Source organism: Arachis hypogaea, chromosome 7 (genome assembly GCF_003086295.3).
Source record: "Arachis hypogaea cultivar Tifrunner chromosome 7, arahy.Tifrunner.gnm2.J5K5, whole genome shotgun sequence".
Classification (NCBI taxonomy): Eukaryota; Viridiplantae; Streptophyta; class Magnoliopsida; order Fabales; family Fabaceae; genus Arachis; species Arachis hypogaea.
Genome location: NC_092042.1, coordinates 70,202,085 through 70,228,007, shown reverse-complemented (window position 1 = coordinate 70,228,007; position 25,923 = coordinate 70,202,085). Strand labels below are relative to the sequence as shown.

The window sequence follows — 25,923 nt, the reverse complement described above, 5'->3', positions numbered from 1 at the left end:
TTTCAAGTGTACATGAATGGGTGTTTTTCTTGTAGTGTTATTCTTTTTTTTTCCTTGTACAGTCCATTTATCAAATATGGTAAACTATCATGTACTTGGTGTAATAGAATGAGAAAAGCTTATTTTCAAGTGTTCTATCTTGTTGAACATGCTCATAATTTAAAGCAAAATTATATTCATTAGTTTAAATGTTGTTCTAAGATCTTAGAGAGACATGTGTCTTGATTCGATTGAGGTTCTTTAATCAACTTGTCGCATCTTCTGCATCGGATAGTGAACTCAAAATCATGTTTTGAGGTATTCATACATTGAGTATACCACTCTCACCATTGATACATTTCTAATTTGCAATAAATTATTTAGGGAGACATTCTCTAGTACTTCAAAATTTAGCAAATTGTTAGAAACAAATTAATGAAATTTTTAATTATATTTATTATTTATGAACCATCAAAACAGTTCGAGATACAGAGCTAACATCTTCCTCTCGCGGCCTCTAGACCATGAAGAGTCACACTCCAATGACCATTCTAGCATTAGTTACGACATCAGAATACCTTTTCCTTATTATTACAACGACACATTGAACCATCTATATTCTTCTTATCTCACCACAACCACACAACGATGCATCCCTCTACTTCTCTAAAACCCTATTGCACAACCTTAACTATATTATGGCTTTTTCCTCTATTATGTTAATATACTCTTCTATTTGTGTAGGGTGAAGGGTTAGGAGTTATGGTGGTTGTGGAGCTGAGGTTGGGAATAGTGACAGTGCTAGTGGCTATGGTTGATGGAGGCATGATTAGATGCTCGATAAGAGGTGATAATGGATAAGGTAGGTACTTCAAAACTTTTAATTATTTGTGAAAGTTTTTAGAGGAAGTTTTAAAACTCTCCATAAAATAATTTATTTATCGTAATTTATTAAACTCTCTGGATAGAAACTGTTACTATTTATACATGATTAAAATCCCCTAGAACTCCTACTCCCACAAACACACCCAAATAAACAAAATAGTGAAACCCTCAAACCAAACCCTAAATAGAATTTCTCTATTTCAATGAAGGACAAATGTCGCGATGCCACACCTCATGTTTCTTTCGCCACCGTTGACTCAACCGCATCTGAGCCTACAGTACAAGAAAACATCTCTATTGCCACGCTTTTAAAGCATCGCGAAAAGCCAAAAAAAACGTGACAAAAGTTACCGGCACGCTTTTGAAAGGGACACATCTGCAAGATGCCAGTTGTTCCATTGCCACGCTTTTTGTGATCTATCGTCATGCTTTCTTTTTTGCCATGCTTAAAAGCGTGGTTGTATGTGAGAGATATGACCACGCTTTTAAAATCTGGCCATATGTGAGATATGGCCACGCTTTTAAAGCATGCAATTAGAGAGAGATATGAAAGCGTGGCCTATACAGCCATGCTTTTAAAGCGTAACAATATCCTTATCTAATAAAAAAAGCCTTTTTCTGACTTTATCTTCATCGCTACACAATATAAATTTTCAATCCTTTTTTATTACCAAACTTATAAATATAGTATGCAATTTTTATTACAAGACAAATCAAACAGTAATTAGTGACATATATAATTTTTGCTATAATTATTTTTTACATTAAAAAACTAATACTCAAATACAAAACAAATCTCGAGTTTAAAACTCTAATTTCTTAACAAGCTTATCAAACTTGCTTCCCTTAGATCGTACATATGGCTTGGTATGGCTGTGAGGAACACCAGGGGCAGGCCCAAATTGTTTCACAGCTTCCCTTGAGTTCTTTGGGCCTCTAAGAAGGACCTACATTCATAGAACAATATATAAACCAAATTAATAATCTAAAAACTGATCACTTCAATATTTCCAAAGATATCCTATCATAATGCATAGTGCCATTATAATTCACAAATGAATATACACTTGGTTTCATGTGATTCATTCAATTAAATATTGTTTGAACCAGTCTAGCTCAAATATCCATTGATAAGTTTATATATCATAGTCATAGACATCATTTGAAACTAGTTAGTGGATTATATATCTAATATACACATACCGTGTTCTGTCCGAGAGGTACCCTAAGTGCAAGCTGATCAAATGTCAAGCATTCACCACCAGCCATCTCTATTCTAACACATGCAGTCTCTATAAACTTGAGTGTAGTAACCTTTAATACAAGAACTTCATGCACTCTGATATCATCAGTTACAGTTCCCACTACCATGAAAATTTTACCTTCCTGCATAAAAAAAACATCTAGTGAAGAGTATAAGTACTCAAAACTTGAGAGAATTCCTATCTTACCATTGAGAAAGATAAGAGAGGAAAAACAAACCTTGCCCTTCATGAACTTAATCAAGCATGACAAAGAAAGCAGAGGCTATTTAACCTTGCTAATGAACAAGTGCTTCAGTATCACAATATTGAAATTGCTGCCGGTCTTCCTCACAAGGAAGCGGTAAAGTTGATCATGTCACACCAAATCAAAACCGTCCAAATGCATACTTTGGTAACGAATAAATAAATCTCTAAAATAGATCAAAATTTGCACAATTTATAGTTAAAGGAGTTCCCTCAGTATAATGATAGGAATAATCAAATGTTATATATCATTAGCATGGTAAAGAATAGTGGCATCGTTGGGAACCTTGCAAATTACAAGCACTAAAGTATTATTAAAAAGCATAAATTATAACGTTATTAATCAGAATTTGGTACATATTAGGTCATGTGTTTGTTTCAGATCCTGATCCGGAATCTAGAAATTAATGACTACTAATAATCTAAAATGCACACTAGAAATTATGCATAGAAAATATAAGAACTCCATTGGTGCAATGTAGCAAACATCCACATAATTAAATGGTTTCAAAGAAGAAAAAAATTAACTATATGCTGAAAATTTATCCAAGCAAGGAACACAGGCAGAGATTTATGGGGTTTAATGTTTTTTTTTTTTGAATTACAAGCTCTACTCAAATCAAACACATAGTAGTGCAAATGAAATAGCCCACTTTCCCAAAAATGCATAAGAATTAGCAAAGATCCCCGATTCACATCAAGGATTTTGGGAGGTTTTCAAAAGCCTTTCAGTACGAGACTATGACTCAGCACTGAATTATTATTGAGGATCGTAAATGTGTATGATATGCGAATGTTGAAATGGAGATTGAACGAGTTTGTATGATGGAGGTTGTGGTGATGATTTGGAATGTGTGGTAATTTATGATTTTTATGATGATAAAGATTATTGATGATTATTGAATGATAAATATTGGTGTTGATTAGAATTAATGAAAATTGAGGATGCTTGAGAAATGACTGTGAGGTGTGTGGTATTGATTTTAGGTGTTTTGGTATGGTAAAAATGTGTGTTTTGGTTTGTGAGTTTTGAAAATTAGAGGAATTGGCATAATTTGGTAAAAATAGAATTTTCACCAACTTCAGTGGACATAACTTGGCCCTAGGAGTTTGGAATAGAGTGAACTTTGTTTCAAATTGAAGGTAGTTGTGAGAGCTTTAAAACAGTATAAAGATGAGGAAAATTAGAGTTTTGTAGAGAAAGTTATGAACGTCGGAAGTTAAATATAAAAAAATAAACTCCGTAATGTTGCAGAAAACCAGAAATTTCACTTTGTGTGGCCCATGCACACTATCGTACACACGCACAGATCAGAGCGTGTGCTGAGACTCGTGCGTATGCACAAGGGGTGTGCACACACATACCCTGGAAATTTTACAAGTTGTGCACATGCACATTATGGTGCTTACGCACACGCTTGGGAAACCATTCTGGTGTGTATATATGCACAGTATGATGTGGACGCATAATGTCCTGTTTTTGCACTAAAATCCTATTTTTAACTGCTTGGCCTTCTTGGTAAACTTGTAAACCTCCATAACCCCTGTTTAAGATCTTTTAGCTAGTATTTAGGCTTTGGGACAACGGAGAGTACTATGAGAGGACTTAATTAGATATATTCTCTATCTTTAGATTAGAGACAGTGACTTAGGCTTGGAAAGTTCTGTAGATGGGATAACTAGAGCGAATTGGCAGAGTGTTGCATTGATAACAAATTGGGAAAAATGAAAGATTGAGGTTGTTGAATTTGATGAGAATGACGGTGATCACTGAACTTAATATATATTCTGATATGTTATGATTTGTAAGTCGCTATGCACCCAGCAAGGATGGTGGTTAATCCCACTTATCGAGGTTGCAAACCTGGCGTAAGGACGGTGGTTAATCCCGCTTACAGTGAGATGTAAGGTCTGAGTCAGTGTTTTCTGCTTGCAACCTTTTTGGTCACAAGAATGTTCTCAGGCATTATATCTAATAAGAGTGTGCTAGGGTATTATATCCCGCGGTGCAATACAAAAGAGCGACATCCCGAGGGGATGTGTCAGGTTGGCAGTTGAGCCGATAAGTGATATCACGGTCAATAGGACATGCATTCATCATATGCATTCTTATGTGTTTGTTAGCTTTGTTTACTTGCATTGTGCCAACTTGTATAACACGTTTAATTGCTATTTGGATTACTTGCGATATATGCTATTACTTGTATTTTACTTGCTTCCAATTAATTGTGTTTTCTTCTGGGATTGTGGAGGTTCGTTAGGCGATGGTAATGAGATCGCATGGAGGATAGGTTGTCAAAAACTGTGGGACAGCAGTGCTCTGTAGAATAGAAAATTCTTAAGTTAGATAACCCTTTATGGTTTAAGATTTCATTATAAGTTGACTTTTTTTATATATCGGTTTGAAGTTCTAGGATTGCCTTTGGCTTCCTATAACCTTATATCTTATCTATTGGGCACTGTTGCCATACTGAGAACCCCTAGTTCACATACCATATGTTGTTGTTATTTTTCAAATACAGGTTGCAACTCACCTCGGTGAGTTGGCGGATGCTGATAGAGTGGAGGATGGCTCAACTTTACTTTCGTTTTATTTTGTTGTAGTCTCTTACATTTGTAAATTCTATGCCTCAGAGGCTTTAATTATGAAAACATTGAGAGACATGATGTATCTATTTTTATCAAAAACTCTGTTGTATCTTGTTGATCTAGTCGGCCTAAATTTCGCGGGCTGCGGCTAGTTACCTTAATGTGTATATATATATATATATATATATATATATATATATATATATATATATATATATATAAAACTTGTTCATCTTATATTAACTACCTTGTGTATCCTGCTGTTTACAAGGTTTTATATATTATATTTTGTTCCTTTCGTGCCTATGCGCTTTAGTTATCGTGTGTGAATGTTTTGCTTCTTGTATTTCTATTTATGCGTCTTTGATCTTTTATTCTTTCATTAGGCTTCTAGTATTAATATTTCATGATTATATATTATTGTATGGAGCTTTATAACTATCGTGACGCTTTGTCGACCTTTGTTTTACGGCTAGAGGTAAGGCTTAAGGTGATAGAGTGTTGCATTTGTGTTATGTTTTCTTGATTTTTTTAGTCTCGAGAGTATTTTATGTTGTGTTTTTTGTGACTTATATGATCTTGTTGCTGAGTCTTTTTACTCTGGTTAGATCTTTGGAGCATTTGATTACTAGAAAAAAATGTACAAAAAAATTAATAATGAATAAAACACATGATAAAATATAAAATATATAATGAACTAAATAATATAGATTTTTGATAGGGCAGATAACCTTTTTTATGCATATGTACTCTTTCAATTTCTGTTGAGAATTTATGACTAACAGTACTTATTAGTTAATAATTCAATTTTATTCTTTTTCCTTGGTAAAAGCAGGGTTTTTACGGTCGAAGAAGGGGCAAGGATCATCTTCATCGTCGTCACCAACTACATCAAACGAGTCAGTCTCCCCTAAAGCGGCACATTTTGTTGTCAAACGTACGTATTACTTGATTAACAATAACAATCAAAGTTTGTGTGATTTGTTTTTGAATATTAACAAATATTACACATGCATACAATACCTAAAAAGGAGCACTATCTTCCATATGCATACAACCGTTTCATGAAGTAAGTTGATGAGCGGATAATTTATACGCTTTTTGGCATTGTTTTTATATAGTTTTTAGTAAGTTTGAGCTACTTTTAGGGATGTTTTCATTAGTTTTTAGGAAAAAATCATATTTCTGGACTTTTCTATGAGTTTGTGTGTTTTTCTGTGATTTCAGGTAATTTCTGGCTGAAATTGAGGGAGCTGAGCAAAAATCTGAGTTAGGCTGAAAAAGGACTGCTGATGCTGTTGGATCCTGACCTCCCTGCACTCGAAATGGATTTTCTGGAGCTACAGGAGTCCAATTGGCGCGCTCTCAACGGCGTTGGAAAGTAGACATCTAGGGCTTTCCAGCAATATATAATAGTCCATACTTTGTGCGAAGATAGATGACGTAACTTGGCGTTGAACGCCAAGTACATGCTGCTGTCTGGAGTTAAACGCCAGAAAAACGTCATGATCCGGAGTTGAACGCCCAAAACACGTTACAACTTGGAGTTCAACTCCAAGAAAGGTCTCAACTCGTGGATAGCTTTAGTCTCAGCCCCAGCACACACCAAGTGGGCCCCAGAAGTGAATTTCTGCACCAATTATCTTAGTTTACTCATATTCTGTAAACCTAGGTTACTAGTTTACTATTTAAACAACTTTTAGAGACTTATCTTGTACCTCATGACATTTTCAGATCTGAATTACATACTTTGTGATGGCATGAGTCTCTAAACTCCATTGTTGGGGGTGAGGAGCTCTGCAGCGTCTCGATGAATTAATGCAATTGTTTCTATTTCACTCAAACGTGTGTATGGTCCGATCTAAGATGTTTATTCGCGCTTAATTGTGAAAGAGGTGATGATTCGTGACACTCATCATCTCTCTCAATCTATGAACGTGTGTCTGACAAACACCTCCGTTCTACATCAGACTGAATGAACTTCTCTTAGATTCCCCAACAGAATCTTCGCGGTATAAGCCGGATTGATGGCGGCATTCATGAGAATCCGGAAAGTCTAAACCTTGTCTGTGGTATTCCGAGTAGGATTCTGGGATTGAATGACTGTGACGAGCTTCAAACTCCTGAAGGCTGCGCGTTAGTGACAGACGCAAAAGAATCAATGGATTCTATTCCAACCTGATTGAGAACCGACAGATGATTAGCCGTGCTGTGACAGAGCATAGGAACGTTTTCACTGAGAGGATGGGAAGTAGCCACTGACAATGGTGACGCCCTACATGCAGCTTGCCGTAGACGTGCTTTACAAACAATTGAGTTAAATATTACATTGCAGGAATTCAGAGGACAAAGCATCTCCAAAACTCCAACATATTCCCCATTACTGCACAACAAGTAACGCTACTATTCTCTATTATTTTAACTTACAATTTTAAATACTTTGACTTCTTACAATTAAATCCAAATCACCTTATTGACCTCCTGACTAAGATCAATAAAATAAACATTGATTGCTTCATACCAATAATCTCCGTGGGATCGACCCTTACTCGCGTAAGGTATTACTTGGACGACCCAGTGCACTCGCTGGTTAGTTGTGCGAATCACAAATTCGTGCACCAAGTTTTTGGCGCCGTTGCCGGGGATTATTGAGTTTGAACAATTGAAGGCATATTTTATTTCTTAGATCAGGAATAATTTATTTTTGTTGTTACAGAGTCATTAAATTTTGATAGGATAGTCTCTTTTCAAAAAAAAAAATTTTCTTTTCAAAAATATTATTTTTTTAATTAGTTGTTAATTTTTCGTGAGTTTAGTGTCTTATTTTAAGTTTGGTGTTAATTGCATATTTTATATTTTCTTTAAAATTTTCGTGTTAGTGTTCTTTGTTCTTCATTGATCTTCAAGTTGTTCTTGTGTATTTTTCTTGATTGATCTTTAATTTTTCTTGTTCTGTGTCTTTTCTTGTTTTTCTTATACTAATCCAAAGCATTAGTCTTCTAAAAGGAATATACCCATTCAGAACAATTGTTACCTTTTCTGCCCATTTGGCTAGAATATTGGTTTATATTCTTGATAAGGGAGCACCAATACTTTTGAAAATCTTTTTCAAAATTAATTTTTCTTTGATTTAATCTTGTGCCAAACTTTAAGTTTGGTGTTTTCTTGTTAATCTTTTCATAAATTTCGAAAATTTATTTTGATTTTCTAAAAATTTTAAGTTTGGTGTTCTTTCTTTTGTTCTTGGTGTTCTTGTGAATCTTCAAAGTGTTCTTGAGTTTTTCTTGTGTCTTGATCTTAAAATTTTTAAGTTTGGTGTTCCTTGGTGTTTTCCCTCCAAAAATTTTCGAAAATAAGGAACATTGGATCTAAAAATTTTAAATCTTGTGTCTTTTGCATATTTTTCTCTTTCATCATAAAATTCAAAATTCAAAAAAAAAATTCTTCCTAACTAATTTTAAACTATTTTTTTCAAAAATTTTATATAAAAAAAAATTTCAGATTTCAATTTCAAAATAATTTTCAATTTCTTTTATTTGTTTCATTTTTATTTTATTTTATAAAAATTAATTTTTTTTATATAAAATAAACAATAGCAACATACATATCATCTCTTTTATTCCATTATGGAATTAAGTGGGAATGATCAGTCCAGGAGGACTCTGGGGTCATATGCTAACCCCACTACTGCTTCGTATGGGGGTAGTATCTGTATACCCTCCATTGGAGTTAGTAGCTTTGAGTTGAATCCTCAGCTCATTATCATGGTGCAGCAAAACTGCCAGTATTCTGGTCTTCCACAATTTGCTGACACAGTACATGATAAAGAAGTGGATCAGGATGTCTACAGATTATTACTGTTTCCATTTGCTGTAAAAGATCAAGCTAAAAGGTGGTTAAATAACCAGCCTAAGAACAGCATAAAAACATGGAAACAGCTGTCAGAAAAATTCCTGAATCACTATTTCCCTCCAAAACGGATGACACAGCTAAGGCTAAGCATCCAAGGCTTCAAACAAGGAGATAATGAATCTCTTTATGATGCCTGGGAGAGATACAGAGAGATGCTAAGAAAATGCCCCTCTGAAATGTTTTCAGAGTGGGTGCAATTAGACATCTTCTACTATGGGCTTACAGAAAAAGCTCAGATTTCTCTAGACCACTCAGCTGGTGGATCTATACATATGAGAAAAACAATTGAAGAAGCTCAAGAGCTTATTGATACAGTTGCCAGAAATCAGCATCTGTACCTAAGCAGTGAATCTTCCATGAAAGAAGAAGCTAAAACAGTAACTGCTGAACTCAGTCCTGTAGATCAGGCTAATGAATTCAATCAGCAATTAGACTTTCTAACTCAACAGCTAGCCGAATTCAAGGAAATACTACAGGAAACAAGAATGGCTAACAGGAATATGGAAGTACAGTTAAGGCAAACAGAAAAGCAACTGTCAAAACAAATAGCAGAAGAATGCCAAGCGGTTCAATTAAGAAGTGGGAAAACATTAAATACCTCACTTCAAAACAGCAGGAAGCCAAGAAATGAACAGATGGCTACTCAAAATCCCTCTGAGGACAATCAGAGCCCAGAGAGGAATAATGCTGGCGCTGAACGCCCAGACCATGCTCATTCCTGGCGTTCAACGCCAGAAACAAGCATGAATTCGGCGTTGAACGCCCAAGGGAAGCATAGTTCTGGCGTTCAGACGCCAGTAACAAATAAGGAGTTGGCGTTTAACGCCACTCCAGCTTCCACCCCTGGCATTCAAACGCCAGTGGGAAATCAGTCACATACAAGTGCTGATAGCAACCCTTCTAAAAAGGCTTCCCAACCCACTTCTACAGGCAATCAACCTGCAGCAACTAAGGTTGAGGAATACAAAGCCAAAATGCCTTATCCTCAAAAACTCCGCCAAGCGGAACAGGATAAACAATTTGCCCGCTTTGCAGACTATCTCAGGACTCTTGAAATAAAGATTCCGTTTGCAGAAGCACTTGAGCAAATACCCTCTTATGCTAAGTTCATGAAAGAGATCTTAAGTCATAAGAAGGATTGGAGGGAGACTGAAAAAGTTTCCCTCACTGAAGAATGCAGTGCAGTCATTCTGAAAAGCTTACCTGAAAAGCTTAAAGATCCTGGGAGCTTCATGATACCATGCACATTAGAGGGTAACTGCACCAAGACAGCTCTATGTGATCTTGGGGCAAGCATCAACCTAATCCCTGCATCCACTATCAGAAAGCTTGGCTTGACTGAAGAGGTCAAACCAACCCGGATCTGTCTTCAACTTGCTGATGGCTCCATTAAATACCCATCAGGCATAATTGAGGACATGATTATCAAGGTTGGGCCATTTGCCTTCCCTACTGACTTTGTAGTGTTGGAAATGGAGGAGCACAAGAGTGCAACTCTCATTTTAGGAAGACCATTCCTAGCAACTGGACGAACCCTCATTGACGTCCAAAAAGGGGAGATAACCCTGAGAGTCAATGAGGATGAGTTTAAGTTGAATGTTGTCAAAGCTATGCAACATCCAGACACATTAGACGACTGCCTGGGCGTTGATATTATTGACTCCCTGGTGGAAGAGGTCTATATGACTGAGAGTCTCGAATCAGAGCTAGAGGACATTTTTAAAGATGTTCAGCCTGATCTGGAGGAACCAGAGGAAATAAAAGAACCTCTGAAAACTCCTCAGGAAGAGGAGAAACCTCCTAAACCCGAGCTCAAACCACTACCACCATCCCTGAAATATGCATTTCTGGGTGAAGGTGACACTTTTCCTGTAATCATAAGCTCTGCTTTAGGGCCACAGGAAGAGAAAGCATTAATTCAAGTGCTAAAGACACACAAGACAGCTCTTGGGTGGTCCATCAGTGATCTCAAGGGCATTAGCCCAGCCAGATGCATGCACAAGATCTTACTGGAGGGTGACGCCAAGCCAGTGGTTCAACCACAAAGGCGGCTGAATCCAGCCATGAAGGAAGTTGTGCAGAAAGAGGTCACTAAGTTACTAGAGGCTGGGATTATTTATCCTATTTCTGATAGCCCCTGGGTAAGCCCTGTCCAAGTCGTCCCTAAGAAAGGTGGCATGACAGTGGTTCATAATGAAAAAAATGAACTGGTTCCTACAAGAACAGTTACAGGGTGGCGTATGTGTATTGATTATAGAAGGCTCAATACAGCCACCCGAAAGGATCATTTTCCTTTACCATTCATAGATCAGATACTAGAAAGACTAGCAGGTCATGAATACTACTGCTTCCTGGATGGATATTCAGGTTATAATCAAATTGCAGTAGATCCCCAGGATCAAGAGAAAACGGCATTCACATGTCCATCTGGAGTATTTGCATACAGAAGGATGCCATTTGGCTTGTGCAATGCACCTGCAACCTTTCAAAGGTGCATGCTCTCCATCTTCTCTGATATGGTGGAGAAGTTTCTGGAAGTCTTCATGGATGACTTTTCAGTATTTGGAGACTCATTCAGCTCCTGCCTTAACCATTTAGCACTTGTTCTGAAAAGATGCCAAGAGACCAACCTAGTTTTAAACTGGGAAAAATGTCACTTTATGGTGACTGAAGAGATTGTCCTTGGGCACAAAATTTCAAACAAGGGAATAGAGGTGGATCAAGCTAAGGTAGAGGTAATTGAAAAATTACCACCACCTGCCAATGTTAAGGCAATCAGAAGCTTTCTGGGGCATGCAGGATTCTATAGGAGGTTTATAAAGGATTTTTCAAAAATCGCCAAACCTCTGAGCAATCTGCTAGCTGCAGACACGCCATTTGTGTTTGACACAAAGTGTTTGCAGGCGTTTGAGACCCTGAAAGCTAAGCTGGTCACAGCACCAGTTATTTCTGCACCAGACTGGACATTACCCTTTGAACTAATGTGTGATGCTAGTGACCATACCATCGGTGCAGTATTGGGACAGAGGCATAACAAGCTTCTGCATGTCATTTATTATGCTAGCAGTGTTTTAAATGATGCCCAGAAAAATTACACAACCACAGAAAAAGAATTACTTGCATTGGTTTATGCCATTGACAAGTTTAGATCCTACTTAGTAGGATCAAAAGTGATTGTGTACACTGACCATGCTGCTCTTAAATATCTACTCACAAAGCAGGATTCAAAGCCCAGGCTTATAAGATGGGTGTTGCTTCTGCAAGAGTTTGATATAGAAATAAGAGACAGAAAAGGAACAGAGAATCAAGTAGCTGATCACCTGTCCCGGATAGAACCAATATCAGGAGCATCCCTCCCTCCTACTGAGATCTCTGAAACCTTTCCGGATGAGCAATTGTTTGCTGTTCAGGAAGCTCTGTGGTTTGCAGACATTGCAAACTATAAGACACAAGGTTCTCCTTTTATAACCATGGAGAGGAAGCATGAAGAGCTTCTCTCAGTTCAGAGTCAAGAAGAGTCCACACAGTCAAACTCTAAGTTTGGTGTTGTGAGGCCACAACCAAACTCTAAGTTTGGTGTTAAGACCCCATATCCAAACTCTAAGTTTGGTGTTGGCAACTATACAACATTGACCTGATCACCTTGTGGCTCCATGAGAGCCACTGTCAAGCTATTGACATTAAAGAAGCGCTTGTTGGGAGGCAACCCAAGTTTATTTATCTAATTTTTATTATATTATTTTGTGTTTTATTAGGTACATGATCATGAGGAGTCACAAAAAAAATCAAAAAAATTAAAAACAGAGTCAAAAACAGAAGAAAAAAATTTTTTCACCCTGGAGGATGCACGGGCTGGCGTTCAACGCCAGTAAGGTGCATCTGGCCGGCGTTCAACGCCAGAACAGAGCACCATTCTGGCGCTGAATGCCAGAAACAAGCAACATCCTGGCGCTGAACGCCAGGAATGTGCCCAGAGAGGAAAAAATGGCGCTGAATGCCAGTAACAAGCATGAAACTGGCGTTCAACGCCAGAAACATGCTTTACATGGGCGTTGAACGCCCAGAACGTGCACCAATGGGCGTTTAAACGCCAGGATGGTGTGCCAAGGCAATTTACATGCCTATTTGGTGCAGGGATGGAATTCCTTGACACCTCAGGACCTGTGGACCCCACAGGATCATCTCAGGATCTGTGGACCTCACAGGATCCCCACCTACCTCGCCCTCTCTCTTTCCATTCATGGTCATTCCTTCTATTTTTCATTCACCACCTACATCTATCCACTCTTCCCCATACACCCTACCTACCTTTACAATTCAACTTCTCTTTCCCACCCAATCCCACCCATATAGCCGAATCCATCTCCCCTCACTCACCTCTATTTTCTTCTTCTTCTTCTTCCTCTCTTCTTTCTTCTCTTGCTCGAGGGCGAGCAATATTTTAAGTTTGGTGTGGTAAAAGCATAGCTTTTTTGCTTTTCCATTACCATTAATGGCACCTAAGGCCAGAGAAACCTCAAAGGGAAGACAAAAGCTTCCACCTCTGAGTCTTGGGAGATGGAAAGACTATAAGCCATCATAGCTCAGTGGTAGAACATGAGGCTGCAAATCAAGAGATCCCTGAGATACCTCAGGGAATAAGTTATCCTCCACACAAATATTGGAAGCAACTAAGGGTAGAAACACCAAAATTACTAGGAATCATTCAACAGAAGCAAGGAAGAGACATAGAGGAGCTCAAAAAGCACCATTGGACCTTCAAGAAGGCGCCACCCTCACTCAGGTGGATTCATTCCTTGTTTTTTATTTCTTTCTGTTTTCGGTTTTTAATGTTGTGTTTATCTATGTTTTGTGTCTCTACTTCAAGATCATTAGTATGTAACCATGCCTTAAAGCTATGAATAAAATCCATTAATCCTTCACCTCTCTTAAATGAAAAATGTTTTAATTCAAAAGAACAAGAAGTACATGAATTTCGAATTTATCCTTGAATTTAATTTAATTATATTGATGTGGTGGCAATACTTTTTATTTTCTGAATGAATGCTTGAACAGTGCATATTTTTGATCTTGTTGTTTATGAGTGTTAAAATTGTTGGCTCTTGAAAGAATGATGAACAAAGAGAAATGTTATTGATGATCTGAAAAATCATGAAATTGATTCTTGAAGCAAGAAAAAGCAGTGAAAAAGGAAGCTTGCGAAAAAAAAAAGTGGCAAAAAAAAATAGAAAGAAAAAGAAGGAGCAGTAGAAAAAGCCAATAGCCCTTAAAACCAAAAGGCAAGGGTAAAAAGGATCCAAGGCTTTGAGCATCAATGGATAGGAGGGCCCAAGGAAATAAAATCCAGGCCTAAGCGGCTAAATCAAGCTGTCCCTAACCATGTGCTTGTGTCATGAAGGTCCAAGTGAAAAGCTTGAGACTAAGTGGTTAAAGTCGTGATCCAAGGCAAAAGAGTGTGCTTAAGAGCTCTGGACACCACTAACTGGGGACTCTAGCAAAGCTGAGTCACAATCTGAAAAGGTTCACCCAGTTATGTGTCTGTGGCATTGATGTATCCGGTGGTAATACTGGAAAACAAAGTGCTTAGGGCCACGGCCAAGACTCATAAGTAGCTGTGTTCAAGAATCAACATGCTTAACTAGGAAAGTCAATAACACTATCCGAAATTCTGAGTTCCCAGAGACGCCAATCACTCTGAACTTCAAAGAAAAAAGTGAGATGCCAAAACTATTCAGAAGCAAAAAGCTACAAGTCCCGCTCATCTAATTAAATTAATATTCATTGATATTCTGTAATTTATAGTATATTCTCTTCTTTTATCCTATTTGATTTTCAGTTGCTTGGGGACAAGCAACAATTTAAGTTTGGTGTTGTGATGAGCGGATAATTTATACGCTTTTTGGCATTGTTTTTATATAGTTTTTAGTAAGTTTGAGCTACTTTTAGGGATGTTTTCATTAGTTTTTAGGCAAAAATCATATTTCTGGACTTTTCTATGAGTTTGTGTGTTTTTCTGTGATTTCAGGTAATTTCTGGCTGAAATTGAGGGAGCTGAGCAAAAATCTGAGTTAGGCTGAAAAAGGACTGCTGATGTTGTTGGATCCTGACCTCCCTGCACTCGAAATGGATTTTCTGGAGCTACAGGAGTCCAATTGGCGCGCTCTCAACGGCGTTGGAAAGTAGACATCCAGGGCTTTCCCGCAATATATAATAGTCCATACTTTGTGGGAAGATAGACGACGTAACTTGGCGTTGAACGCCAAGTACATGCTGCTGTCTGGAGTTAAACGCCAGAAAAACGTCATGATCCGGAGTTGAACGCCCAAAACACGTTACAACTTGGAGTTCAACTCCAAGAAAGGCCTCAACTCGTGGATAGCTTTAGTCTCAGCCCCAGCACACACCAAGTGGGCCCCAGAAGTGGATTTCGGCACCAATTATCTTAGTTTACTCATATTCTGTAAACCTAGGTTACTAGTTTACTATTTAAACAACTTTTAGAGACTTATCTTGTACCTCATGACATTTTCAGATCTGAATTACATACTTTGTGACGGCATGAGTCTCTAAACTCCATTGTTGGGGGTGAGGAGCTCTGCAGCGTCTCGATGAATTAATGCAATTGTTTCTATTTCACTCAAACGTGTGTATGGTCCGATCTAAGATGTTTATTCGCGCTTAATTGTGAAAGAGGTGATGATTCGTGACACTCATCATCTCTCTCAATCTATGAACGTGTGTCTGACAAACACCTCCGTTCTACATCAGACTGAATGAACTTCTCTTAGATTCCCCAACAGAATCTTCGCGGTATAAGCCGGATTGATGGCGGCATTCATGAGAATCCGGAAAGTCTAAACCTTGTCTGTGGTATTCCGAGTAGGATTCTGGGATTGAATGACTGTGACGAGCTTCAAACTCCTGAAGGCTGCGCGTTAGTGACAGACGCAAAAGAATCAATGGATTCTATTCCAACCTGATTGAGAACCGACAGATGATTAGCCGTGCTGTGACAGAGCATAGGAACGTTTTCACTGAGAGGATGGGAAGTAGCCACTGACAATGGTGACGCCCTACATGCAGCTTGCCGTAGACGTGCTTTACAAACAATTGAGTTAAATATTACATTGCAGGAATTCAGAGGACAAAGCATCTCCAAAACTCCAACATATTCCCCATTACTGCACAACAAGTAACGCTACTATTCTCTATTATTTTAACTTACAATTTTAAATACTTTGACTTCTTACAATTAAATCCAAATCACCTTATTGACCTCCTGACTAAGATCAATAAAATAAACATTGATTGCTTCATACCAATAATCTCCGTGGGATCGACCCTTACTCGCGTAAGGTATTACTTGGACGACCCAGTGCACTTGCTGGTTAGTTGTGCGAATCACAAATTCGTGCACCATAAGTCAAAAAAGAAAATGATTCAGTGTGTTTGTTTTGTGTTTTACTATGTAGAGATCCATATATATAGATCCATAAATTACCTTAACAGATCCATCAACTATAAAGTATAACTGGGTTTCATGTTTTGTTTTGATTTTATTTAATGTATGTAAATGTCAGAGAGGAGATTCAGCGCATTAAAGCAGCCAACCTTGAGATCCCACATCGAGAAGCTTTTAGCGCCGCAGCAAAAAATGTCTCTCTCTTTTCCATTTTGTTCTTTCTTTCTTTCTCTTTTTTCGTTTAGGGCTTTAGCCACATGTAGGGTTAGCACTACCACCACCACTGCACATGATTTATTCATAGTTTTAGATAATGTTATATGTACTCTTTTTTTATACATCTTTAATTTTTGGTATTGAAATTGATATTAATAAGATCGAGAGAAGATTAAAAAAGTATATAAATGATGCGTGCACTCAAAATATCGTAAACATCATTTTTCTTTAGGTTTTTGATGAGTTGGATGATACTTTTTCCCTTTATATTTGCAGGAGAATATGCGACAGCAAGACCTGCAGTAGCTACTATACTGGAACGATCATGGTACAAATCTCCTTTTTTTTATGTTTATTGTAATAGCCTTGCTATCAGAATGTCTCGCTTCCGGCTGTGCCACGCTGATAGCTTGGATATTACAACGACTTTAAACATATTTAATACTAAGATAGGAGCCTGTTAAAACTTAAAACCATATAATCTTTCTAAAAGGGACTTTTTTGTTGAAAGTATAAATACGTACATGCAGACCAGATACAATACTTACAAATTATATATATACATAATATTAATTTACAAGCATTACATATCACAATTCCTATCCCTCTTACAAAATTTGTAAAGATAAAGGCGAGGAAAACATAATATCTAAAACAATACAAAATATTGTGTAAACAGAAAACGAAATAAACTCTTCATGACTTATTCGTCCATGTCCTAAAAAGGAAAAACTTATAAGGGAGTGAAAACATCGTCCTCGCTGGTTCTCACTATAGGGTTAGAGAATTGCTATAATAAGATACGTAAATTAAAACTGTTTTCAAGGTACAGTGATTGTTGCTCGCCTTATGCATCTTTTCAAAAACCGAATGTTTACATTCAAAAATCCAAAATCCTTTTTAAAAGAGAAATCTATTAATTCTTTAAAATCCAAAACTTTTTGTTTTATATAAAATATTAAAAGTTTTTCTAGACAGTATGAATGACCAACCAGTTCCAAGCATAGGTTTATTAAGTCTATGCTAAACTAGTTTGATTTTTCATACTTCACTAAACCACAAACACAAACCAATCATGGTCTCTGACCCATCACATTCCAACCAATTTCAAATCAATCATGGCCCCAGGCCCAAACAACTCAATCAACATCCAATTCATCACATTCCAACCAATTTCAATCACAAACACAAGTAAAGAGGTTCAAACACAATCAAAGCAGTAACATCAAGTATAGCAATTTGCAGTTAAACATAATTATTCACATAGGCAAACCAATTACATTATGCACACCCAAACAATGTCGCATAGATGCATATAATGAATGCCTGTCCTATTGGCTGTGATATCACATTTTCGGTTCAACTACCAACCCAACACATCCCCATGGGAATGTTTCCTTTCGGTCATGAATATAAATGGGAACCCCCAGGGATATCGTGCCCAGTACACGGTCCAGGGATATAGTGCCCGACACACTCTTGTGATTCATAAAGGATGTGAGTGAGATACTCTGCTTCAGTCCTCACATTAGCCAAGGATATAGTGCCTGGCATACTGTCCAGGGATATAGTGCCTGGCACACAGTCCAAGGATATAGTTCCAGCACACTACTCAAGGATATAGTGCCTGGCACACTCTTGCGACTCACATATCGCTTCTCAATCAGAACCAGACTCATCTTTGTCCTGATTTCAAAATAATTCTGGGCCCACTTTCTTTCAAAAATCAGAACGTATTCAGTTCATATCTCGCCAAGAGTCATTTTTCCTCAAATCAATTTTGTTTAAAACCATACCGCTTTTGGTAACATTCTCCGAAAACTCGAAACAACTTCAAAATTGTCTCAATTATAAATCTCTTAGAAAAGACTCAAAAATCCTTCACTCTTAAATCCATTCGTTTAACCACTTTAAAGTCAAGAGTCGTTAATTAAAAATCCTTGACAAGGTCTCAAGACTTTAAGGGAGAATCTACCAAAATCTCAACTTCTTAAATTCATTAAAGATCCTCAAAAAACATTGTTTTCTTAATTAAATCAATCAAATAAAGTTCCTTATTCAAATCAAAATCCAATCATATAAATTAGAAGTTCCGAACCAATTTTCAAAGCCAAAACAATTTCAATTTCACTATTAAAACCAATTATTTCAACTTTTTCTCAAAACATCACAAAACGACATCATTCAATCAAAGTCAAATTTCTTGTAAATTCATTAAAGTTCCTCTGAACAAAATCCTTAAGTTCAACTCAAAACACAAGCCTTTTTAATATTTAAAATCGATCTTAGAACATAATACTTTTCTTAAGTAATTTAAAATCGTAAAGTAATTCTTTTCTAAGTAAATAGAACTCGTGACATATATTTTTCTTAAATAAATTAAATTTGAAACATAACTATTTCCTTAATAAATTGAATAATACAATTTCTCAAATACAAAATTTTCTAAACACATTTCAAAAAAAGTCTCAGAATCTATGAAAATTTCGGCAGCACCTCCCCTAAAACTTGGACTCTGCCACCTTTTTCGGGTCCCAACCAAATCATTCCCCAACCCTTTCCAACGGGTTCAAAACCAAATCAATTCAAAATCAAGTTGATTCCAACAATTCATATCATTTTCATATCTCAAGAAAACTGATTCAAAATCAAATCATTTTCAATGAATCAAACTCATTTCCAAAAATTTAAAGAAACAATTCAGCTACCTTCCGTTTAACAAAACCAAACCATAATCCAATCAAACAAAAAATCATATTCATCAAAAACAGCTAGACAATACATAAGACTTATACAAGCACTAAGAAGTGTGTTTCTCACATTAATATCCATTTATAACAATTCCAAATTATAAAATTGAGTTTTTAGCAAAAGTCCCTACCTCGATAAGCAAACCCATAAACCAAACGCATCATAGGAAATTTTATCTGTCGGCTCGCAGCTACTGGAAGCCACAACCTGAGCTCCAAACCATTTTCGCAGCAACCACAGCAACATTAAAGCAACATGCAACATTCAGAGCTCGACCCTACGTTGCCAGAACCTCAGAGTTTATAACCAAACATAACTAAAACTTATATGCTAGCGACCAAGATTTCGGAATAGAGACACCTACTATAACAAGGAAGAACAGCTGAACTGAACGGCAGTAACTTTGGTGGTGGCTCCGGCATTGGCAACTCACGATAAATAAACTCCTAGCACAAACAACTTCAGCAACTACTCTCATGATAATAACAAACTTAACAGATAAAGAAGATATGAAGCAAGGTTAGAGCTTACCAATAAGACAGAAGCTTCAGTGGCGGTTTCCAACGGCAGCAGCGGTGACGATGGCTCGACGGCGGTGATGCAGGTGGCTTCCTTCCCCTCCATTGCATTTTGGTTTCATTTCCCTCTTCTCTTCTAGCACTAACGTGGCCACTAACGTGGCTCTTGTCTGCTTCTTCTTACTTGAAATCAAACAAAAAAAGTGGATGAAAGTCTTGCTCTTGATCATGAGATGATGCATCATTCATTTTATCATTCAACCCTTGCATTATTCTCATGAAATTGTTAAAAATTTACAATGTTTGCTTGAATCAAAGTGTGAATGCATATTCAACCAAATACTTGCTTATTGCCTAAGAAAATACATGAAACTAACCTAAAACACACAAAAAATGGCTAGTGAAACTAGCTAAGATGCCCTGGCATCACAACACCAAACTTAAATCTTGCTTGTCCTCAAGCAAGTGATAGACCATAAGAAGAATGAATGAAAATACAAGAGATATAAGTCCTTATTCAAAAAATTCAAACCCTTGGTTCATGGGGTTTCATGCATAGCAACTTAGGTTCATGTTCTTGCTGGTTTCTAGGCTATAACATGCTCTTGAACACTCAATCTATTTCCTTCTATGAGACCCTTATTCATTGATCCTTATTTTAGCTCTGCTTTGTTTTCCTTTTCTCTTTAGAGCTTATTGCTTTCTTAGGCTAAGTGCTCTGTGTTGAGGCAACTCTTTATGATAAGCTTTCACTTGACACTCCCGAACCAGTTGGTTCAAGGTGCTAGGTGTTGAGATACCCCTAAGGACTTACTCACTCAAGTCTCTCCTGAGCACATACATACCACAGGCACATGGTTTGTTATTTCCTTCCTAAGACCTTGGTGTCCAGCACCTCTTTGGGTTACTAAATGTTTTATAACAAAGTTGCTCTTGATAATGGACTTTCAATTGACAATCCCGGGTTAGTTAACCTAAGTTGTCAAGTGATGAAGCACTCCTAAGAACTTACTCATCCAAGCAGATCCTTATATAGAAACACCACAGACATATGCCTCAAGGTTCAAACTATTGGTGCCTAGCCTTATTCCTTGCTCTTTTCTTTCTTTCTCATTCTCTTTTTCTCTTTTAGGACCTTGTTTTTCATTTGAGTCTCATAGAATGCACTTCAAGCTCATAATTCAGGAGACATCTTAGCTTTGAACCTTATTGATGAATCAACTTAGCTAGCAAACACCACCACAAACACTAGGACTTTATTCTATAATTATTGGACTTCACTCTTATTTTTCATAACATTTTCTTTTATTGAACTCAAGAAACAAGCATACAATCATAGGCATTGGTGTAGTAGCCTAAACAACTAGGCTAGAAAGTAAGAGATAAGCTAAAGAAACTAATTGCAAGAACATATTGAAATTCCTAAGCTAACTATGGAAGCATGTTCTATTTCATACATGATTTTCCTTATTTAAAGCTTTAAAAGAAACTCCACCACCTTTCATTCATTGATGTGCTTTCCCTTCTTGTTCCTCTCCTCTTCTTGGTCTCTTTCCTAGTTGCTTGCATCTCCTCTTTCTTTGTGTTTTTCATTTAACTTCTTCCAGAATCCAGCATTCTCCATCCTCTTTCTCAATACTTCTTTGTGGTATTTTTCCCTTCCTTCTTCCTGCTCTTTTCGCTCCTTATAGACTGCATCATATCTTGGGATTGTTGTGTGCAAATTGTGCATGTACCCGGCCATGTAAGTTAGCTTGGCTTGGGTATTTATATCATAGTCATCCCTGTTTATTTGTATCCCTTAATTAAGCACATTGAACTCATTGAATGCCTTCATTTGAGCTATTTAGTGTTGGTTGAGTTCTTGAATTCTCTTTTCTTGATGCACTTGTCTTTCGGACACTTGGTTAATGGCTTGAGAAAGTTGGGATTAGTGCTCCTATTGTTGCTCTATTAGTTTCTTGTGCAACTCCTTTTGGTGATTTAGCAAGTGAAACTGGAAGTGTTCTAGTTGCTCTTGTCCGTCCACATATCACCTTCTTAGATCTTCAATAACTCCTTAGATGTGGCTCATGTCGATGATGACCGAAGTATGTTGCTCTTCTTGTTGTTGCTTCACTTGTTGTGCTTCTTCTTGAAGCACCCTCTTCCTTCTCTGAGGTCTTCTTAGCTGTTGAGCAGGCACGACATAATTCATCTGCTGGGGCGTGATTGGTTTCCCAGGTTTTAGCCATATGGGGTTGTTGTCCTCAAAAGCCACTTTGGCTTTCATACACACCCTTAGGATAGTGCTTGGATATCCCAACCAGGCTTCCAGATCATTTTTCTCCGAAATCTCTTGGATACCTTCAGCTATGATCATTAACATTGATGTCTCTACCCCTCATCATGCAGTGTACCATGGTAGCTCGAGCAATGTTGACCTCTGAATTGTTTGAGGCAGGGAGAATGTACCTTCTCACGATCTCAAACCATCCCTCAGCTTCAGGGATAGGGTCTCCTCTTCTGATATACCTTGGTTTTCTGTCAGAGTACCTCACCCAATCAGCCCCTACAACACATATGTCATTCATAATTTCCTCACAATCAGGGTCATTGCTCATTCTTGACTCAAAACTGGCTTCTTCGAAGGGCCTTGATCTCAACTGAAGAACTTTCATGATGACATTGGGGCTGAAATCAATTTCGGTCCCTCTCACATAGCTCTTAAAAGTGGGGGCTTTGCTTATGTCTTCCCTCATTACATTAGCATAGAACTCCTTGATGAGATTTTCATTTATCTTTGTGATTGTGTCTATGAGCACTTGCCACCTCCTTCTTTTAATCTTCTCTTGAATCTATGGGCATTCACCATCATTGAATTGGAAAGCAAGCTCCGGCAATATTTTCTTGGGTTCTATCCATCCAAGTTGGATTTCATGGAACACAGATTTGAACCTCCATTCATCAAAGGGAATGCTTTCCACCATTCCTTTCCCTTTCGTCTCCTAGAGCTTGATGCTGCCATGGGTGATATTGTGCTAGAAAAGATATAAGTGTGGAAGGTTATGACTTAAGAAAGAGGTTAGATGGTGATCAAGAGTGCTAAGTACAAGAAGAGAAAGTGTGGGTGTGGATAGAGGAAGGTGACCAAAAGCAAAAGGGTGTGAAGGTAGCTTGTGGCAGAATGAGAATTGGAATATCGAAGTGGTTTTTGGGTTCGGTTACATGGGTTGAAGGCTATTTATATTGGAAGATAGTAAGTGAATGAAGGGTGTGGATTAACCTTGTAGGCCGAAAATGGATGGTGGGGGTGTGAAGTGATATGGGCACAAGGATCACCACTTTATGAGGTGGTTGGGTTCGATCTTCAAAGATAGGGGTTATGACACATTGATCCCTTCAATGCTTGCATGGTAGCACTTCCCAAGGAGCTCTATTCAAAGACATATGTCTAGTCTTCTATAAAGTGGCCGAACTACTCTCCTTGCCTTGTCTCATCAATTCCATCCATTTCTTTCTTTAATTTCCTATGCAAAACAATAAAAGAAAAACAAAAGTTGAGTCTTATATGTGGCAGCAAGATGAAATATACGGCCAACTACTTTTTGAAATTTTTTTTCAATAATCAACTAAAACAAACTAAGTATTACTCATGACTTCAAATTAAATAGGCTTCTTAGGAGTCAGGCACGCAACATTAATGAACACCAAACTTAAGTTGTGATCATGTGGTGCAAGAAGAGTTGATCAAAGCTCCTATGCATGATATGATTATCATATATCTTCTTAGTGTGCATCACAATACCAAACTTGTTGTTCACTATGTGTTCCAAGAATTCAATTAAGTTCTTGTCAATTTGAATTTAATCTCATGAGTGCTAATTTATTAACTACTATCAAAAATATAAATTCAAAGGATATAAAGCATGGGTTGTCTCCCATGAAGCGCTTCTTTATCGTCATTAGCTTGATGGTTGGCCTTTGTTAGGGAGGGTTGTAAAGCCTCAAATCTTCTCCTCTTACAGTGAATTTGTCTCTACTTGCTTCTTTAAGAATCTCTACAGGCCCCAAGGAAAGGAATTAGCGGGATTAGCAGCTGGTGAATAGATATCACTCTGTCCCCTGGAGAAAAGTCCTTTGTATGGATATTTTTATTTTTCCATCTCCTTGGTACCTTTTTCCCAATCCTCCTTTCTCCTTCAAGTGCTTTGGTGATTCCTGTGTCCGGAGGGTCCTTGTTGATTGTTTCTCTTGAATCTTGTGGTTTTAGCTCCTCCTTGGGCTCCTTTAATTGTTGTACCACTTGAACTTCTTGTTCTTCCACCAAAGATGTCTTTAGAGGCTTTGATTGCAATCCACTACTTGTTTCCTCCAAGAATGGCTCCTTGTGATCATCCTTCAGGTCTTTATTCTCTTGTTCAGATTCATTTGACATGAAATGTGAGTTGTTCATCATGTATTCTTAATATCAAATCTCCTTGCTCAACATCTATAAGTGTTCTAATTGTGGCTAAGAATGGTCTCCCCAGAATGATTGGATGAAGATGGCTTTCTTCCATCTCAAGAATAACAAAGTCTATAGGGAGAAAGTACTTCTCAACCTTCACCAGTACATTTTCAACTACTTCTAGTGCTTGTTTCTGGGTCTTGTCAGCCAGTTGAAGGATTATGTTCGTGGATTTCAACTCATTAATTTGTAGCTTCCTCATGAGAGATAGAGGCATTAAATTTATGCTCGCTCCCAGATCAAAAAAACCTCTATCAATTATTGTGTTTCCTATAGCACAAGGGATGTGAAAACTCCCTGGATCCTTCTTCTTTGAGGGTAACTCTTTCTGGATAAGGGCACTGCATTCTTTATTCATCACTACTATTTGTCCACCCTTCAATGGGCTTTTCCTTGGTTAACAACTCCTTCATGCATTTGATATATAAGGGCATCTGTTGGAGGGCTTCAATGAAGGGTATATTGATATGAAGAGACTTAAATGTATCTGGGAACCTAGAATATGTCTTCTCCTTTCCACCAGCCTTGAGTCTCTGAGGGAATAGTGCCTTTGGTATATATGGTTTCAGGATTTCCTTCTCCATTAGCTCCTCTATTTGTGTAGGGTCAAGTTCTTGCTCTACCCCTGCCAAGCGCTCCTTTGGTTCCCCTTGATTGTGCTCTATTGGCTTGCTAACTTCTTCCTCCAAAGTCTATTCACCTCTTAGAGTGATAGCCTTGCATTCTTCCCATCTCACATTCTTTGTTTCTCCTCTTAGATTCTTCTCAGTGTCACTTGGAAAACTATCAGTGGATTTCGGGATTTGTTGAGAAAGGTACCCTACTTGAGATTCAAGCTTCTTAATAGTATCTCCCTGGTTCTTCATATAAAACCTTACTTCCTCTTTGAATGCTCTATTGTCTTGAGACTCCTTGCAATGATTTTCAAGGATGGCCTCAATCTGGGATAGTCTTTCCTCAGATGGTGATGGTAGGTTGAAATTGAGAGGTTGAGAATGGCTATTTGGTGCTTGATTTGGTGGCTAGAAAGAGTTATTGTATGGGGTTGATATGGTCTTTGATTAGGGTGTTGGTAGGTGAAATTGTTATATTGGTTGGAGTTTTGGGGTCTATGATCTTGGTTCTGGATTCGCTAGTTTCCCCACCCAGAGTTTGGGTGGTTCTTCCAACCAGGATTGTAGGTTTTAGAGTATGGATCATAGTGTTGTCTTGATGAGTTTCCAACATAATTAGCTCGCTTTCAATCATCTCCTTCCTCTGCATTCACCCCTTCTTGAATTGGTAGTGGGGTAGTGATTGCTGCAACTTGGTTCCTCTCTATCTACTTGGTGAGATCAGCTAATTGTTTGGTAATCAGCTTGTTTTGAGCTAGCAATGCATCCATATGATTTAACTCCATCACTCCTTTATTTGGGTTTCTATCAGAGGCATAGAAGTACTCATTGTTGGCCACAGTTTCTATGATATCTATGGCCTCATCAATTGTCTTCTTATTGAGAGAGCCTCCTAAAGAGTGATATAAGGCTTTCTTTTATTCTTATGACAATCCTTCATAGAAAACGTGCAGTTGTACCCATTCATTGAACATGTCCGGAGGGCACTTTCTTGTCAACT

General features: G+C 37.7%; 1 non-coding gene and 1 pseudogene across 1 annotated transcript; both read right to left on the bottom strand.

Annotated features, from left to right (window-relative positions):
• Nucleotides 1–1,667: 1,667 nt before the first annotated feature.
• LOC112701573 (large ribosomal subunit protein eL18-like) lies at nucleotides 1,668–19,926 on the bottom strand (annotated as a pseudogene).
• On the bottom strand, nucleotides 2,579–2,658 carry LOC112704338 (small nucleolar RNA snoR53Y). The gene has a single exon (XR_003154970.1). It is a non-coding gene; the product is annotated as a small nucleolar RNA snoR53Y (small nucleolar RNA).
• Nucleotides 19,927–25,923: the final 5,997 nt, after the last annotated feature.